Here is a 19,474-nt window from a genome sequence, read left to right as displayed (position 1 = left end):
AGTTCCAGTTTTATGTATATTTTCTGCCTTGCACCTGATTATTCCAACAATTGATGGATGGCCTTGGGAATCTAATTCTGGTATTGATAGTTTTTGCTGATTGTCTCCCCTTGTACCTGATTTCTTCATTATTGTGTAAATTTAGATCTTGAGCTCATGTTTAGCTAAACAGCTGACCTTGTAAGACGCTTAGGTGTGAACGCTCATAAGCTTCAGCAGAAAGTCGGCAAAGATTTATTTGTGTCCCTCCAATGAGTTGCCCGCGAGAACCCCGTTTTCTACAAGTGTTGGTCCAATACTCCCTCAAGAGGCAGGGGACTCTGACAAGGCTGCTTGGCGGCCCCGGTCTGTGGCAGGGGCAGTGGGCGGCCTTTGGCCCAGGCAGGAGTCTATGTGCATGTGTCCCAGGGACCCATCTGCCTGCGAACTTCGGTCACCTGGCAGGAAGCTACGATGCCCAGACCTATGGTTAGCTGTGCAGCGAGGTGTACTGCGCGGACAGGTTCCACACACACTTCAAGTAAGAGGTCGGCCTGAATGGAAAGGTGAGAGTTTGGGCAGCTGTGCAGACAAAGAAGGCGCCCTTTGTTCTGGGCCTAAATGCTTGTGACACCCCACTGGACCTGCCGGGCTCTGAGGGCCCTGCCCTGGGACCCTGCTCCCCTGGCCTTTGTTCAGTCACAGCAGAGATGGCCACACCCACTCCCTCAGTGAGGGCAGAGTTCCAACCTCCCTCAGCCCCGCCCCCTCTCCGCAGGTTACCATGGACTACAGATGCTGCATTCTGAGGCCAGGGCGTTCCGAGAATGCCAAGGGCAGACATGATGACCTTAAATGATTTCCTCTTGTGTCAGGTTTGGTAAACTTTAGGAGCTAGGAAATGGTCCACTTTACAGAAATGTTCAAATTTACTGGCATTTCTTATATTCTATGCGATAACATTGTCCTGATTCTTTCTGTATATTCTTTACTTATGTTTTTGTTTTCCTTAATCAAAGTGTGTCTTTTCAATCTTTTCAAAGAAGATTCTTTGGACTTACTAAATCACCTCAATTTTATACGTTTTCTGTTGTATTAAGTTCTGCTCATATCTTTATTTTTCTTTTTTCTATGTTTTCAGGGTTTATTGTTTTGATCTTCTGATGTCAATTAAAACACTTGGTTATTCATTTTAATAAATATTTTACTTATAAAGATTTGAACTTTTGAAGATTCCAGCTTACTTGTAAGTTTCTAAGGGTCAGGTCCTCTCCATTGTTGCTGGCCTAAGGTTTAGTTCACCATATAGCAATGTATATATTGACCTATTTTCCCCTCGACTTTCTGTGATTCCCTACATCTCACCTTTCTTTGCAGACAAGCCATTTGAAATACCCTTAACTTATTTCACAGCCAATAAGTCATTGAAATAATGTGTATTTTTTAGAGAAATCTTCTTATAGAATTAGGCAGAAAATCTCACCTGCCATAGTTTTCAAAACAGCATAATTTCACTCTTCTCAATGCTTAATATCTTGTATTACACAACCTTTGAGTATTTAGCTTTATCAATGACATGTACTTTAAAAATGTTTTAGAGATCCTACCAGTCTTTGAAAACATCCTTGTTCCTTGTTTCAGTTCCAGTTTTATGTATATTTTCTGCCTTGCACCTGATTATTCCAACAATTGATGGATGGCCTTGGAAATCTAATTCTGGTATTGATAGTTTTTGCTGGTTGTCTCCACTTGTAGCTGATTTCTTCATTATTGTGTAAATTTAGATCATGAGCTCATGTTTAGCTAAACAGCTGAACTAGTAAGACGCTTAGGTGTGAACGCTCGTAAGCTTCAGCAGAATGTCGGCAAAGATTTATTTGTGTCCCTCCAATGAGTTGCCCGCGAGAACACCGTTTTCTACAAGTGTGGGTCCAATACTCCCTCAAGAGGCATGGGACTCCGACAGGGCTGCTTGGAGGACCCCGGTCTGTGGCAGGGGCAGTGGGCGGCCTGTGGCCCAGGCAGGAGGTCTCTGCATGTGTCCCAGGGACCCATCTGCCTGCGAACTTCGGTCACCTGGCAGGAAGCTACGATGCGCAGACCTATGGTTAGCTTTGCAGCGATGTGTACTGCGCGGACATGTTCCACACACACTTCAACTAAGAGGTCGGCCTGAATGGAAAGGTGAGGGTTTGGGCAGCTGTGCAGACAAAGAAGGCGCCCTTTGGTCTGGGCCTAAATGCTTGTGACACCCCACTGGACCTGCCGGGCTCTGAGGGCCCTGCCCTGGGCCCCCTGCTCCCCTGCCCTTTGTTCAGTCACAGCAGAGATGGCCACACCCACTCCCTCAGTGAGGGCAGTGTTCCAACCTCCCTCAGCCCCGCCCCCTCTCCGCAGGTTACCATGGACTACTGATGCTGCATTCTGAGGCCAGGGCGTTCCGAGTATGCCAAGGGCAGACATGATGACCTTAAATGATTTCCTGTTGTGGCAGGTTTGGTAAACTTTAGGAGCTAGGAAATGGTCCACTTTACAGAAATGTTCAAATTTACTGGCATTTCATATATTCTCTGCGATAACATTGTCCTGATTCTTTCTGTATATTTGTTACTTATGTTTTTGTTTTCCTTAATCAAAGTGTGTCTTTTCAATCTTTTCAAAGAAGATTCTTTGGACTTCCTAAATCACCTCAATTTTATACGTTTTCTGTTGTATTAAGTTCTGCTCATATCTTTATTTATCTTTTTTCTATGTTCTCAGGGTTTATTGTTTTTATCTTCTGATGTCAATTAAAACACTTGGTTATTCATTTTAATAAATATTTTACTTATAAAGATTTGAACTTTTGAACATTCCAGCTTACTTGTAAGTTTCTAAGGGTCAGGTCCTCTCCATTGTTGCTGGCCTAAGGTTTAGTTCACCATATAGCAATGTATATATTGACCTATTTTCCCCTCGACTTTCTGTGATCCCCTACATCTCACCTTTCTTTGCAGACAAGCCATTTGAAATACCCTTAAGTTATTTCACAGTCAATAAGTCATTGAAATAATGTGTATTTTTTAGAGAAATCTTCTTATATAATTAGGCAGAAAATCTCACCTGCCATAGTTTTCAAAACAGCATAATTTCACTCTTCACAATGCTTAATCTGTTGTATTACACAACCTTTGAGTATTTAGATTTATCAATGACATGTACTTTAAAAATGTTTTAGAGATCCTACCAGTCTTTGAAAACATCCTTGTTCCTTGTTTCAGTTCCAGTTTTATGTATATTTTCTGCCTTGCACCTGATTATTCCAACAATTGATGGATGGCCTTGGGAATCTAATTCTGGTATTGATAGTTTTTGCTGATTGTCTCCCCTTGTAGCTGATTTCTTCATTATTGTGTAAATTTAGATCTTGAGCTCATGTTTAGCTAAACAGCTGACCTTGTAAGACGCTTAGGTGTGAACGCTCATAAGCTTCAGCAGAAAGTCGGCAAAGATTTATTTGTGTCCCTCCAATGATTTGCCCGCGAGAACCCCGTTTTCTACAAGTGTTGGTCCAATACTCCCTCAAGAGGCAGGGGACTCTGACAGGGCTGCTTGGAGGCCCCGGTCTGTGGCAGGGGCAGTGGGCGGCCTGTGGCCCAGGCAGCAGCCTCTCTGCATGTGTCCCAGGGACCCATCTGCCTGCGAACTTCGGTCACCTGGCAGGAAGCTACGATGCCCAGACCTATGGTTAGCTGTGCAGCGAGGTGTACTGCGCGGACAGGTTCCACACACACTTCAAGTAAGAGGTCGGCCTGAATGGAAAGGTGAGAGTTTGGGCAGCTGTGCAGACAAAGAAGGCGCCCTTTGTTCTGGGCCTAAATGCTTGTGACACCCCACTGGACCTGCCGGGCTCTGAGGGCCCTGCCCTGGGCCCCCTGCTCCCCTGCCCTTTGTTCAGTCACAGCAGAGATGGCCACACCCACTCCCTCAGTGAGGGCAGTGTTCCAACCTCCCTCAGCCCCGCCCCATCTCCGCAGGTTACCATGGACTACAGAGGCTGCATTCTGAGGCCAGGGCGTTCCGAGAATGCCAAGGGCAGACATGATGACCTCAAATGATTTCCTCTTGTGTCAGGTTTGGTAAACTTTAGGAGCTAGGAAATGGTCCACTTTACAGAAATGTTCAAATTTACTGGCATTTCTTATATTCTCTGCGATAACATTGTCCTGATTCTTTCTGTATATTCTTTACTTATGTTTTTGTTTTCCTTAATCAAAGTGTGTCTTTTCAATCTTTTCAAAGAAGATTCTTTGGACTTACTAAATCACCTCAATTTTATACGTTTTCTGTTGTATTAAGTTCTGCTCATATCTTTATTTATCTTTTTTCTATGTTCTCACGGTTTATTGTTTTGATCTTCTGATGTCAATTAAAACACTTGGTTATTCATTTTAATAAATATTTTACTTATAAAGATTTGAACTTTTGAAGATTCCAGCTTACTTGTAAGTTTCTAAGGGTCAGGTCCTCTCCATTGTTGCTGGCCTAAGGTTTAGTTCACCATATAGCAATGTATATATTGACCTATTTTCCCCTCGACTTTCTGTGATCCCCTACATCTCACCTTTCTTTGCAGACAAGCCATTTGAAATACCCTTAACTTATTTCACAGCCAATAAGTCATGGAAATAATGTGTATTTTTTAGAGAAATCTTCTTATAGAATTAGGCAGAAAATCTCACCTGCCATAGTTTTCAAAACAGCATAATTTCACTCTTCTCAATGCTTAATCTGTTGTATTGCACAACCTTTGAGTATTTAGCTTTATCAATGACATGTACTTTAAAAATGTTTTCGAGATCCTACCAGTCTTTGAAAACATCCTTGTTCCTTGTTTCAGTTCCAGGTTTATGTATATTTTCTGCCTTGCACCTGATTATTCCAACAATTGATGGATGGCCTTGGGAATCTAATTCTGGTATTGATAGTTTTTGCTGGTTGTCTCCCCTTGTAGCTGATTTCTTCATTATTGTGTAAATTTAGATCATGAGCTCATGTTTAGCTAAACAGCTGAACTAGTAAGACGCTTAGGTGTGAACGCTCGTAAGCTTCAGCAGAAAGTCGGCAAAGATTTATTTGTGTCCCTCCAATGAGTTGCCCGCGAGAACGCCGTTTTCTACAAGTGTTGGTCCAATACTCCCTCAAGAGGCAGGGGACTCCGACAGGGCTGCTTGGCGGACCCCGGTCTGTGGCAGGGGCATTGGGCGGCCTGTGGCTCAGGCAGGAGCCTCTCTGCATGTGTCCCAGGGACCCATCTGCCTGCGAACTTCGGTCACCTGGCAGGAAGCTACGATGCCCAGACCTATGGTTAGCTGTGCAGCGAGGTGTACTGCCCGGACATGTTCCACACACACTTCAAGTAAGAGGTCGGCCTGAATGGAAAGGTGAGGGTTTGGGCAGCTGTGCAGACAAAGAAGGCGCCCTTTGGTCTGGGCCTAAATGTTTGTGACACCCCACTGGACCTGCCGGGCTCTGAGGGCCCTGCCCTGGGCCCCCTGCTCCCCTGCCCTTTGTTCAGTCACAGCAGAGATGGCCACACCCACTCCCTCAGTGAGGGCAGTGTTCCAACCTCCCTCAGCCCCGCCCCCTCTCCGCAGGTTTCCATGGACTACTGATGCTGCATTCTGAGGCCAGGGCGTTCCGAGAATGCCAAGGGCAGACATGATGACCTTAAATGATTTCCTCTTGTGTCACGTTTGGTAAACTTTAGGAGCTAGGAAATGGTCCACTTTACAGAAATGTTCAAATTTACTGGCATTTCATATATTCTCTGCGATAACATTGTCCTGATTCTTTCTGTATATTCTTTACTTATGTTTATGTTTTCCTTAATCAAAGTGTGTCTTTTCAATCTTTTCAAAGAAGATTCTTTGGACTTACTAAATCACCTCAATTTTATACGTTTTCTGTTGTATTAAGTTCTGCTCATATCTTTATTTATCTTTTTTCTATGTTTTCAGGGTTTATTGTTTTGATCTTCTGATGTCAATTAAAACACTTGGTTATTTATTTTAATAAATATTTTACTTATAAAGATTTGAACTTTTGAAGATTCCAGCTTACTTGTAAGTTTCTAAGGGTCAGGTCCTCTCCATTGTTGCTGGCCTTAGGTTTAGTTCACCATATAGCAATGTATATATTGACCTATTTTCCCCTCGACTTTCTGTGATTCCCTACATCTCACCTTTCTTTGCAGACAAGCCATTTGAAATACACTTAACTTATTTCACAGCCAATAAGTCATTGAAATAATGTGTATTTTTTAGAGAAATCTTCTTATACAATTAGGCAGAAAATCTCACCTGCCATAGTTTTCAAAACAGCATAATTTCACTCTTCTCAATGCTTAATCTGTTGTATTACACAACCTTTGAGTATTTAGCTTTACCAATGACATGTACTTTAAAAATGTTTTAGAGATCCTACCAGTCTTTGAAAACATCCTTGTTCCTTGTTTCAGTTCCAGTTTTATGTATATTTTCTGCCTTGCACCTGATTATTCCAACAATTGATGGATGGCCTTGGGAATCTAATTCTGGTATTGATAGTTTTTGCTGATTGTCTCCCCTTGCAGATGATTTCTTCATTATTGTGTAAATTTAGATCATGAGCTCATGTTTAGCTAAACAGCTGACCTTGTAAGACGCTTAGGTGTGAACGCTAGTAAGCTGCAGCAGAAAGTCGGCAAAGATTTATTTGTGTCCCTCCAATGAGTTGCCCGCGAGAACGCCGTTTTCTACAACTGTTGGTCCAATACTCCCTCAAGAGGCTTGGGACTCCGACAGGGCTGCTTGGCGGACCCCGGTCTGTGGCAGGGGCAGTGGGCGGCCTGTGGCTCAGGCAGGAGCCTCTCTGCATGTGTCCCAGGGACCCATCTGCCTGCGAACTTCGGTCACCTGGCAGGAAGCTACGATGCCCAGACCTATGGATAGCTGTGCAGCGAGGTGTACTGCGCGGACATGTTCCACACACACTTCAACTAAGAGGTCGGCCTGAATGGAAAGGTGAGGGTTTGGGCAGCTGTGCAGACAAAGAAGGCGCCCTTTGGTTTGGGCCTAAATGCTTGTGACACCCCACTGGACCTGCCGGGCTCTGAGGGCCCTGCCCTGGGCCCCCTGCTCCCCTGCCCTTTGTTCAGTCACAGCAGAGATGGCCACACCCACTCCCTCAGTGAGGGCAGTGTTCCAACCTCCCTCAGCCCCGCCCCCTCTCCGCAGGTTTCCAAGGACTACTGATGCTGCATTCTGAGGCCAGGGTGTTCCGAGAATGCCAAGGGCAGACATGATGACCTTAAATGATTTCCTCTTGTGTCAGGTTTGGTAAACTTTAGGAGCTAGGAAATGGTCCACTTTACAGAAATGTTCAAATTTACTGGCATTTCATATATTCTCTGCGATAACATTGTCCTGATTCTTTCTGTATATTCTTTACTTATGTTTTTGTTTTCCTTAATCAAAGTGTGTCTTTTCAATCTTTTCAAAGAAGATTTTTTGGACTTACTAAATCACCTCAATTTTATACGTTTTCTGTTGTATTAAGTTCTGCTCATATCTTTATTTATCTTTTTTCTATGTTCTCAGGGTTTATTGTTTTGATCTTCTGATGTCAATTAAAACACTTGGTTATTCATTTTAATAAATATTTTACTTATAAAGATTTGAACTTTTGAAGATTCCAGCTTACTTGTAAGTTTCTAAGGGTCAGGTCCTCTCCATTGTTGCTGGCCTAAGGTTTACTTCACCATATAGCAATGTATATATTGACCTATTTTCCCCTCGACTTTCTGTGATTCCCTACATCTCACCTTTCTATGCAGACAAGCCATTTGAAATAACCTTAACTTATTTCATAGCCAATAAGTCATTGAAATAATGTGTATTTTTTAGAGAAATCTTCTTATATAATTAGGCAGAAAATCTCACCTGCCATAGTTTTCAAAACAGCATCATTTCACGCTTCTCAATGCTTAATCTGTTGTATTACACAACCTTTGAGTATTTAGCTTTATCAATGACATGTACTTTAAAAATGTTTTAGAGATCCTACCAGTCTTTGAAAACATCCTTGTTCCTTGTTTCAGTTCCAGTTTTATGTATATTTTCTGCCTTGCACCTGATTATTCCAACAATTGATGGATGGCCTTGGGAAGCTAATTCTGGTATTGATAGTTTTTGCTGATTGTCTCCCCTTGTAGCTGATTTCTTCATTATTGTGTAAATTTAGATCATGAGCTCATGTTTAGCTAAACAGCTGACCTGGTAAGACGCTTAGTTGTGAACGCTCGTAAGCTTCAGCAGAAAGTCGGCAAAGATTTATTTGTGTCCCTCCAATGAGTTGCCCGCGAGAACCCCGTTTTCTACAAGTGTTGGTCCAATACTCCCTCAAGAGGCAGGGGACTCTGACAGGGCTGCTTGGCGGCCCCCGGTCTGTGGCAGGGGCAGTGGGCGGCCTGTGGCCCAGGCAGGAGTCTATCTGCATGTGTCCCAGGGACCCATCTGCCTGCGAACTTCGGTCACCTGGCAGGAAGCTACGATGCCCAGACCTATGGTTAGCTGTGCAGCGAGGTGTACTGCGCGGACAGCTTCCAAACACACTTCAAGTAAGAGGTCTGCCTGAATGGAAAGGTGAGAGTTTGGGCAGCTGTGCAGACAAAGAAGGCGCCCTTTGTTCTGGGCCTAAATGCTTGTGACACCCCACTGGACCTGCCGGGCTCTGAGGGCCCTGCCCTGGGACCCTGCTCCCCTGGCCTTTGTTCAGTCACAGCAGAGATGGCCACACCCACTCCCTCAGTGAGGGCAGTGTTCCAACCTCCCTCAGCCCCGCCCCCTCTCCGCAAGTTACCATGGACTACAGATGCTGCATTCTGAGGCCAGGGCGTTCCGAGAATGCCAAGGGCAGACATGATGACATTAAATGATTTCCTCTTGTGTCAGGTTTGGTAAACTTTAGGAGCTAGGAAATGGTCCACTTTACAGAAATATTCAAATTTACTGGCATTTCATATATTCTCTGCGATAACATTGTCCTGTTTCTTTCTGTATATTCTTTACTTATGTTTTTGTTTTCCTTAATCAAAGTGTGTCTTTTCAATCTTTTCAAAGAAGATTCTTTGGACTTACTAAATCACCTCAATTTTATACGTTTTCTGTTGTATTAAGTTCTGCTCATATCTTTATTTTTCTTTTTTCTATGTTCTCAGGTTTTATTGTTTTGATCTTCTGATGTCAATTAAAACACTTGGTTATTCATTTTAATAAATATTTTACTTATAAAGATTTGAACTTTTGAAGATTCCAGCTTACTTGTAAGTTTCTAAGGGTCAGGTCCTCTCCATTGTTGCTGGCCTAAGGTTTAGTTCACCATATAGCAATGTATATATTGACCTATTTTCCCCTCGACTTTCTGTGATTCCCTACATCTCACCTTTCTTTGCAGACAAGCCATTTGAAATACCCTTAACTTATTTCACAGCCAATAAGTCATTGAAATAATGTGTATTTTTTAGAGAAATCTTCTTATAGAATTAGGCAGAAAATCTCACCTGCCATAGATTTCAAAACAGCATAATTTCACTCTTCTCAATGCTTAATCTGTTGTATTACACAACCTTTGAGTATTTAGCTTTATCAATGACATGTACTTTAAAAATGTTTTAGAGATCCTACCAGTCTTTGAAAACATCCTTGTTCCTTGTTTCAGTTCCAGTTTTATGTATATTTTCTGCCTTGCACCTGATTATTCCAACAATTGATGGATGGCCTTGGGAATCTAATTCTGGTATTGATAGTTTTTGCTGATTGTCTCCCCTTGTAGCTGATTTCTTCATTATTGTGTAAATTTAGATCTTGAGCTCATGTTTAGCTAAACAGCTGACCTTGTAAGACGCTTAGGTGTGAACGCTCATAAGCTTCAGCAGAAAGTCGGCAAAGATTTATTTGTGTCCCTCCAATGAGTTGCCCGCGAGAACCCCGTTTTCTACAAGTGTAGGTCCAATACTCCCTCAAGAGGCAGGGGACTCTGACAGGGCTGCTTGGAGGCCCCGGTCTGTGGCAGGGGCAGTGGGCGGCCTGTGGCCCAGGCAGGAGACTCTCTGCATGTGTCCCAGGGACCCATCTGCCTGCGAACTTCGGTCACCTGGCAGGAAGCTACGATGCCCAGACCTATGGTTAGCTGTGCAGCGAGGTGTACTGCGCGGACAGGTTCCACACACACTTCAAGTAAGAGGTCGGCCTGAATGGAAAGGTGAGAGTTTGGGCAGCTGTGCAGACAAAGAAGGCGCCCTTTGTTCTGGGCCTAAATGCTTGTGACACCCCACTGGACCTGCCGGGCTCTGAGGGCCCTGCCCTGGGCCCCCTGCTCCCCTGCCCTTTGTTCAGTCACAGCAGAGATGGCCACACCCACTCCCTCAGTGAGGGCAGTGTTCCAACCTCCCTCAGCCCCGCCCCCTCTCCGCAGGTTACCATGGACTACTGATGCTGCATTCTGAGGCCAGGGAGTTCAGAGTATGCCAAGGGCAGTCATGATGACCTTAAATGATTTCCTCTTGTGTCAGGTTTGGTAAACTTTAGGAGCTAGGAAATGGTCCACTTTACAGAAATGTTCAAATTTACTGGCATTTCATATATTCTCTGCGATAACATTGTCCTGATTCTTTATGTATATTCTTTACTTATGTTTTTGTTTTCCTTAATCAAAGTGTGTCTTTTCAATCTTTTCAAAGAAGATTCTTTGGACTTACTAAATCACCTCAATTTTATACGTTTTCTGTTGTATTAATTTCTGCACATATCTTTATTTATCTTTTTTCTATGTTCTCAGGGTTTATTGTTTTGATCTTCTGATGTCAATTAAAACACTTGGTTATTCATTTTAATAAATATTTTACTTATAAAGATTTGAACTTCTGAAGATTCCAGCTTACTTGTAAGTTTCTAAGGGTCAGGTCCTCTCCATTGTTGCTGGCCTAAGGTTTACTTCACCATATAGCAATGTATATATTGACCTATTTTCCCCTCGACTTTCTGTGATTCCCTACATCTCACCTTTCTTTGCAGACAAGCCATTTGAAATACCCTTAACTTATTTCACAGCCAATAAGTCATTGAAATAATGTGTATTTTTTAGAGAAATCTTCTTATAGAATTAGGCAGAAAATCTCACCTGCCATAGTTTTCAAAACAGCATAATTTCACTCTTCTCAATGCTTAATCTGTTGTATTACACAACCTTTGATTATTAAGCTTTATCAATGACATGTACTTTAAAAATGTTTTAGAGATCCTACCAGTCTTTGAAAACATCCTTGTTCCTTGTTTCAGTTCCAGTTTTATGTATATTTTCTGCCTTGCACCTGATTATTCCAACAATTGATGGATGGCCTTGGAAATCTAATTCTGGTATTGATAGTTTTTGCTGGTTGTCTCACCTTGTAGCTGATTTCTTCATTATTGTGTAAATTTAGATCAGGAGCTCATGTTTATCTAAACAGCTGAACTAGTAAGACGCTTAGGTGTGAACGCTCGTAAGCTTCAGCAGAAAGTCGGCAAAGATTTATTTGTGTCCCTCCAATGAGCTGCCCGCCAGAACGCCGTTTTCTACAAGTGTTGGTCCAATACTCCCTCAAGAGGCAGGGGACTCCGACAGGGCTGCTTGGCGGCCCCCGGTCTGTGGCAGGGGCAGTGGGCGGCCTGTGGCCCAGGCAGGAGGTCTCTGCATGTGTCCCAGCGACCCATCTGCCTGCGAACTTCGGTCACCTGGCAGGAAGCTACGATACCCAGACCTATGGTTAGCTGTGCAGCGAGGTGTACTGCGCGGACAGCTTCCACACACACTTCAAGTAAGAGGTCGGCCTGAATGGAAAGGTGAGAGTTTGGGCAGCTGCGCAGACAAAGAAGGCGCCCTTTGTTCTGGGCCTAAATGCTTGTGACACCCTACTGGACCTGCCGGGCTCTGAGGGCCATGCCCTGGGCCCCCTGCTCCCCTGCCCTTTGTTCAGTCACAGCAGAGATGGCCACACCCACTCCCTCAGTGAGGGCAGTGTTCCAACCTCCCTCAGCCCCGCCCCCTCTCCGCAGGTTACCATGGACTACAGATGCTGCATTCTGAGGCCAGGGCGTTCCGAGAATGCCAAGGGCAGACATGATGACCTTAAATGATTTCCTCTTCTGTCAGGTTTGGTAAACTTTAGGAGCTAGGAAATGGTCCACTTTACAGAAATGTTCAAATTTACTGGCATTTCATATATTCTCTGCGATAACATTGTCCTGATTCTTTCTCTATATTCTTTACTTATGTTTTTGTTTTCCTTAATCAAAGTGTGTCTTTTCAATCTTTTCAAAGAAGATTCTTTGGACTTACTAAATCACCTCAATTTTATACGTTTTCTGTTGTATTAAGTTCTGCTCATATCGTTATTTTTCTTTTTTCTATGTTCTCAGGTTTAATTGTTTTGATCTTCTGATGTCAATTAAAACACTTGGTTATTCATTTTAATAAATATTTTACTTATAAAGATTTGAACTTTTGAAGATTCCAGCTTACTTGTAAGTTTCTAAGGTTCACGTCCTCTCCATTGTTGCTGGCCTAAGGTTTACTTCACCATATAGCAATGCATATATTGACCTATTTTCCCCTCGACTTTCTGTGATTCCCTACATCTCACCTTTCTTTGCAGACAAGCCATTTGAAATACCCTTAACTTATTTCACAGCCAATAAGTCATTGAAATAATGTGTATTTTTTAGAGAAATCTTCTTATAGAATTAGGCAGAAAATCTCACCTGCCATAGTTTTCAAAACAGCATAATTTCACTCTTCTCAATGCTTAATCTGTTGTATTACACAACCTTTGAGTATTTAGCTTTATCAATGACATGTACTTTAAAAATGTTTTAGAGATCCTACCAGTCTTTGAAAACATCCTTGTTCCTTGTTTCAGTTCCAGTTTTATGTATATTTTCTGCCTTGCACCTGATTATTCCAACAATTGATGGATGGCCTTGGGAATCTAATTCTGCTATTGATAGTTTTTGCTGATTGTCTCCCCTTGTACCTGATTTCTTCATTATTGTGTAAATTTAGATCTTGAGCTCATGTTTAGCTAAACAGCTGACCTTGTAAGACGCTTAGGTGTGAACGCTCATAAGCTTCAGCAGAAAGTCGGCAAAGATTTATTTGTGTCCCTCCAATGAGTTGCCCGCGAGAACCCCGTTTTCTACAAGTGTGGGTCCAATACTCCCTCAAGAGGCAGGGGACTCTGACAAGGCTGCTTGGCGGCCCCGGTCTGTGGCAGGGGCAGTGGGCGGCCTGTGGCCCAGGCAGGAGTCTATGTGCATGTGTCCCAGGGACCCATCTGCCTGCGAACTTCGGTCACCTGGCAGGAAGCTACGATGCCCAGACCTATGGTTAGCTGTGCAGCGAGGTGTACTGCGCGGACAGCTTCCACACACACTTCAAGTAAGAGGTCGGCCTGAATGGAAAGGTGAGGGTTTGGGCAGCTGTGCAGACAAAGAAGGCGCCCTTTCGTCTGGGCCTAAATACTTGTGACACCCCACTGGACCTGCCGGGCTCTGAGGGCCCTGCCCTGGGACCCTGCTCCCCTGGCCTTTGTTCAGTCACAGCAGAGATGGCCACACCCACTCCCTCAGTGAGGGCAGAGTTCCAACCTCCCTCAGCCCCGCCCCTTCTCCGCAGGTTACCATGGACTACAGATGCTGCATTCTGAGGCCAGGGCGTTCCGAGAATGCCAAGGGCAGACATGATGACCTTAAATGATTTCCTCTTGTGTCAGGTTTGGTAAACTTTAGGAGCTAGGAAATGGTCCACTTTACAGAAATGTTCAAATTTACTGGCATTTCTTATATTCTCTGCGATAACATTGTCCTGATTCTTTCTGTATATTCTTTACTTATGTTTTTGTTTTCCTTAATCAAAGTGTGTCTTTTCAATCTTTTCAAAGAAGATTCTTTGGACTTACTAAATCACCTCAATTTTATACGTTTTCTGTTGTATTAAGTTCTGCTCATATCTTTATTTTTCTTTTTTCTATGTTTTCAGGGTTTATTGTTTTGATCTTCTGATGTCAATTAAAACACTTGGTTATTCATTTTAATAAATATTTTACTTATAAAGATTTGAACTTTTGAAGATTCCAGCTTACTTGTAAGTTTCTAAGGGTCAGGTCCTCTCCATTTTTGCTGGCCTAAGGTTTAGTTCACCATATAGCAATGTATATATTGACCTATTTTCCCCTCGACTTTCTGTGATTCCCTACATCTCACCTTTCTTTGCAGACAAGCCATTTGAAATACCCTTAACTTATTTCACAGCCAATAAGTCATTGAAATAATGTGTATTTTTTAGAGAAATCTTTTTATAGAATTAGGCAGAAAATCTCACCTGCCATAGTTTTCAAAACAGCATAATTTCACTCTTCTCAATGCTTAATCTCTTGTATTACACAACCTTTGAGTATTTAGCTTTATCAATGACATGTACTTTAAAAATGTTTTAGAGATCCTACCAGTCTTTGAAAACATCCTTGTTCCTTGTTTCAGTTCCAGTTTTATGTATATTTTCTGCCTTGCACCTGATTATTCCAACAATTGATGGATGGCCTTGGAAATCTAATTCTGGTATTGATAGTTTTTGCTGGTTGTCTCCCCTTGTAGCTGATTTCTTCATTATTGTGTAAATTTAGATCATGAGCTCATGTTTAGCTAAACAGCTGAACTAGTAAGACGCTTAGGTGTGAACGCTCGTAAGCTTCAGCAGAAAGTCGGCAAAGATTTATTTGTGTCCCTCCAATGATTTGCCCGCGAGAACCCCGTTTTCTACAAGTGTGGGTCCAATACTCCCTCAAGAGGCATGGGACTCCGACAGGGCTGCTTGGCGGACCCCGGTCTGTGGCAGGGGCAGTGGGCGGCCTGTGGCTCAGGCAGGAGCCTCTCTGCATGTGTCCCAGGGACCCATCTGCCTGCGAACTTCGGTCACCTGGCAGGAAGCTACGATTCCCAGACCTATGGTTAGCTGTGCAGCGAGGTGTACTGCGCGGACAGGTTCCACACACACTTCAAGTAAGAGGTCGGCCTGAATGGAAAGGTGAGAGTTTGGGCAGCTGTGCAGACAAAGAAGGCGCCCTTTGTTCTGGGCCTAAATGCTTGTGACACCCCACTGGACCTGCCGGGCTCTGAGGGCCCTGCCCTGGGCCCCCTGCTCCCCTGCCCTTTGTTCAGTCACAGCAGAGATGGCCACACCCACTCCCTCAGTGAGGGCAGTGTTCCAACCTCCCTCAGCCCCGCCCCCTCTCCGCAGGTTACCATGGACTACTGATGCTGCATTCTGAGGCCAGGGAGTTCAGAGTATGCCAAGGGCAGTCATGATGACCTTAAATGATTTCCTCTTGTGTCAGGTTTGGTAAACTTTAGGAGCTAGGAAATGGTCCACTTTACAGAAATGTTCAAATTTACTGGCATTTCATATATTCTCTGCGATAACATTGTCCTGATTCTTTATGTATATTCTTTACTTATGTTTTTGTTTTCCTTAATCAAAGTGTGTCTTTTCAATCTTTTCAAAGAAGATTCTTTGGACTTACTAAATCACCTCAATTTTATACGTTTTCTGTTGTATTAATTTCTGCACATATCTTTATTTATCTTTTTTCTATGTTCTCAGGGTTTATTGTTTTGATCTTCTGATGTCAATTAAAACACTTGGTTATTCATTTTAATAAATATTTTACTTATAAAGATTTGAACTTCTGAAGATTCCAGCTTACTTGTAAGTTTCTAAGGGTCAGGTCCTCTCCATTGTTGCTGGCCTAAGGTTTACTTCACCATATAGCAATGTATATATTGACCTATTTTCCCCTCGACTTTCTGTGATTCCCTACATCTCACCTTTCTTTGCAGACAAGCCATTTGAAATACCCTTAACTTATTTCACAGCCAATAAGTCATTGAAATAATGTGTATTTTTTAGAGAAATCTTCTTATAGAATTAGGCAGAAAATCTCACCTGCCATAGTTTTCAAAACAGCATAATTTCACTCTTCTCAATGCTTAATCTGTTGTATTACACAACCTTTGATTATTAAGCTTTATCAATGACATGTACTTTAAAAATGTTTTAGAGATCCTACCAGTCTTTGAAAACATCCTTGTTCCTTGTTTCAGTTCCAGTTTTATGTATATTTTCTGCCTTGCACCTGATTATTCCAACAATTGATGGATGGCCTTGGAAATCTAATTCTGGTATTGATAGTTTTTGCTGGTTGTCTCACCTTGTAGCTGATTTCTTCATTATTGTGTAAATTTAGATCAGGAGCTCATGTTTATCTAAACAGCTGAACTAGTAAGACGCTTAGGTGTGAACGCTCGTAAGCTTCAGCAGAAAGTCGGCAAAGATTTATTTGTGTCCCTCCAATGAGCTGCCCGCCAGAACGCCGTTTTCTACAAGTGTTGGTCCAATACTCCCTCAAGAGGCAGGGGACTCCGACAGGGCTGCTTGGCGGCCCCCGGTCTGTGGCAGGGGCAGTGGGCGGCCTGTGGCCCAGGCAGGAGGTCTCTGCATGTGTCCCAGCGACCCATCTGCCTGCGAACTTCGGTCACCTGGCAGGAAGCTACGATACCCAGACCTATGGTTAGCTGTGCAGCGAGGTGTACTGCGCGGACAGCTTCCACACACACTTCAAGTAAGAGGTCGGCCTGAATGGAAAGGTGAGAGTTTGGGCAGCTGCGCAGACAAAGAAGGCGCCCTTTGTTCTGGGCCTAAATGCTTGTGACACCCTACTGGACCTGCCGGGCTCTGAGGGCCATGCCCTGGGCCCCCTGCTCCCCTGCCCTTTGTTCAGTCACAGCAGAGATGGCCACACCCACTCCCTCAGTGAGGGCAGTGTTCCAACCTCCCTCAGCCCCGCCCCCTCTCCGCAGGTTACCATGGACTACAGATGCTGCATTCTGAGGCCAGGGCGTTCCGAGAATGCCAAGGGCAGACATGATGACCTTAAATGATTTCCTCTTGTGTCAGGTTTGGTAAACTTTAGGAGCTAGGAAATGGTCCACTTTACAGAAATGTTCAAATTTACTGGCATTTCATATATTCTCTGCGATAACATTGTCCTGATTCTTTCTCTATATTCTTTACTTATGTTTTTGTTTTCCTTAATCAAAGTGTGTCTTTTCAATCTTTTCAAAGAAGATTCTTTGGACTTACTAAATCACCTCAATTTTATACGTTTTCTGTTGTATTAAGTTCTGCTCATATCTTTATTTTTCTTTTTTCTATGTTCTCAGGTTTAATTGTTTTGATCTTCTGATGTCAATTAAAACACTTGGTTATTCATTTTAATAAATATTTTACTTATAAAGATTTGAACTTTTGAAGATTCCAGCTTACTTGTAAGTTTCTAAGGTTCACGTCCTCTCCATTGTTGCTGGCCTAAGGTTTACTTCACCATATAGCAATGCATATATTGACCTATTTTCCCCTCGACTTTCTGTGATTCCCTACATCTCACCTTTCTTTGCAGACAAGCCATTTGAAATACCCTTAACTTATTTCACAGCCAATAAGTCATTGAAATAATGTGTATTTTTTAGAGAAATCTTCTTATAGAATTAGGCAGAAAATCTCACCTGCCATAGTTTTCAAAACAGCATAATTTCACTCTTCTCAATGCTTAATCTGTTGTATTACACAACCTTTGAGTATTTAGCTTTATCAATGACATGTACTTTAAAAATGTTTTAGAGATCCTACCAGTCTTTGAAAACATCCTTGTTCCTTGTTTCAGTTCCAGTTTTATGTATATTTTCTGCCTTGCACCTGATTATTCCAACAATTGATGGATGGCCTTGGGAATCTAATTCTGCTATTGATAGTTTTTGCTGATTGTCTCCCCTTGTACCTGATTTCTTCATTATTGTGTAAATTTAGATCTTGAGCTCATGTTTAGCTAAACAGCTGACCTTGTAAGACGCTTAGGTGTGAACGCTCATAAGCTTCAGCAGAAAGTCGGCAAAGATTTATTTGTGTCCCTCCAATGAGTTGCCCGCGAGAACCCCGTTTTCTACAAGTGTGGGTCCAATACTCCCTCAAGAGGCAGGGGACTCTGACAAGGCTGCTTGGCGGCCCCGGTCTGTGGCAGGGGCAGTGGGCGGCCTGTGGCCCAGGCAGGAGTCTATGTGCATGTGTCCCAGGGACCCATCTGCCTGCGAACTTCGGTCACCTGGCAGGAAGCTACGATGCCCAGACCTATGGTTAGCTGTGCAGCGAGGTGTACTGCGCGGACAGCTTCCACACACACTTCAAGTAAGAGGTCGGCCTGAATGGAAAGGTGAGGGTTTGGGCAGCTGTGCAGACAAAGAAGGCGCCCTTTGGTCTGGGCCTAAATGCTTGTGACACCCCACTGGACCTGCCGGGCTCTGAGGGCCCTGCCCTGGGACCCTGCTCCCCTGGCCTTTGTTCAGTCACAGCAGAGATGGCCACACCCACTCCCTCAGTGAGGGCAGAGTTCCAACCTCCCTCAGCCCCGCCCCCTCTCCGCAGGTTACCATGGACTACAGATGCTGCATTCTGAGGCCAGGGCGTTCCGAGAATGCCAAGGGCAGACATGATGACCTTAAATGATTTCCTCTTGTGTCAGGTTTGGTAAACTTTAGGAGCTAGGAAATGGTCCACTTTACAGAAATGTTCAAATTTACTGGCATTTCTTATATTCTCTGCGATAACATTGTCCTGATTCTTTCTGTATATTCTTTACTTATGTTTTTGTTTTCCTTAATCAAAGTGTGTCTTTTCAATCTTTTCAAAGAAGATTCTTTGGACTTACTAAATCACCTCAATTTTATACGTTTTCTGTTGTATTAAGTTCTGCTCATATCTTTATTTTTCTTTTTTCTATGTTTTCAGGGTTTATTGTTTTGATCTTCTGATGTCAATTAAAACACTTGGTTATTCATTTTAATAAATATTTTACTTATAAAGATTTGAACTTTTGAAGATTCCAGCTTACTTGTAAGTTTCTAAGGGTCAGGTCCTCTCCATTTTTGCTGGCCTAAGGTTTAGTTCAACATATAGCAATGTATATATTGACCTATTTTCCCCTCGACTTTCTGTGATTCCCTACATCTCACCTTTCTTTGCAGACAAGCCATTTGAAATACCCTTAACTTATTTCACAGCCAATAAGTCATTGAAATAATGTGTATTTTTTAGAGAAATCTTTTTATAGAATTAGGCAGAAAATCTCACCTGCCATAGTTTTCAAAACAGCATAATTTCACTCTTCTCAATGCTTAATCTCTTGTATTACACAACCTTTGAGTATTTAGCTTTATCAATGACATGTACTTTAAAAATGTTTTAGAGATCCTACCAGTCTTTGAAAACATCCTTGTTCCTTGTTTCAGTTCCAGTTTTATGTATATTTTCTGCCTTGCACCTGATTATTCCA

This window comes from Mesoplodon mirus (assembly GCF_964341445.2).
Source record: "Mesoplodon mirus genome assembly, chromosome: 1".
In the NCBI taxonomy this organism is placed as follows: domain Eukaryota; kingdom Metazoa; phylum Chordata; class Mammalia; order Artiodactyla; family Ziphiidae; genus Mesoplodon; species Mesoplodon mirus.
The sequence above is the reverse complement of the archived record's forward strand: the minus strand, read 5'-3'. Positions refer to the sequence as shown.